We start from the raw sequence: 952 nt of genomic DNA, 5'->3' as shown, positions 1-952 counted from the left end.
GTAACATCGGTAGAACATAGGAAATCAGCATACACTGCACCATTTGGATAGCCATCGATATATTGGGAACCATTATCCTTCCTCCCATAATGCCGCACCATACATTAACCCGCCATTCCACTTGTCGCAGCCATAGTGGATTTTTCGTTGCCCAATAGTGCATATTATGCCGGTTTACGTTACCGCTGTTGGTGAATGACGATTCGTCGCTAAATAGAACGCCTGCAAAAAAATCTGTCATCGTCCCGTAATTTCTCTTGTGCCCAGTGGCAGAACTGTACACGACGTTCAAAGTTGTCGCCATGCAATTGCTGCTGCATAGAAATATGGTACGGGTGCAATCGATGTTGATGTAGCATTCTCAACACCGACGTTTTTGAGATTCATGATTCTCGCGCAATTTGTCTGCTACTGAAGTGCGGATTAGCCGCAACAGCAGCTAAAACACCTACTTGGGCATCGTCATTTGTTGCAGGTCGTGGTTGACGTTTCACATGTGTCTGAACACTTCCTGTTTCCTTCAATAACGTAACTATCCGACGAACAGTCCGGACACTTGGATAATATTGTTGGGCATTTTGATCGCAATAGCCATACATCAACACGATATTGACCTTCTCCGCAATTGGTAAACGGTCCATTTTAACACGGGTACTGTATCACGAAGCAAATACCGTCCGCACTGGAGGAATGTCACGTGATACCAAGTACTTATACGTTTCTGACTATTACAGCGCCATCTATCACAAAGTGAAAAAAATTGGTCCAACTAAAACATTTATATTTCTTTACGTACTACACGAATATGTAATAAAAATGGGGGTTCCTATTTAAAAATACGCAGTTGATATCCGTTTGACCTATGGCAGCGCCATCTAGCGTGCCAACCATAGCGCCGTCTGGTTTTCCCCTTCAAGCTAGACAAGTTTCGTTCTTTGTAGTTTTTTCGTTT

Source organism: Schistocerca americana, chromosome 9 (assembly GCF_021461395.2).
Source record: "Schistocerca americana isolate TAMUIC-IGC-003095 chromosome 9, iqSchAmer2.1, whole genome shotgun sequence".
Classification (NCBI taxonomy): Eukaryota; Metazoa; Arthropoda; class Insecta; order Orthoptera; family Acrididae; genus Schistocerca; species Schistocerca americana.
This window is presented reverse-complemented; position numbering follows the sequence as displayed.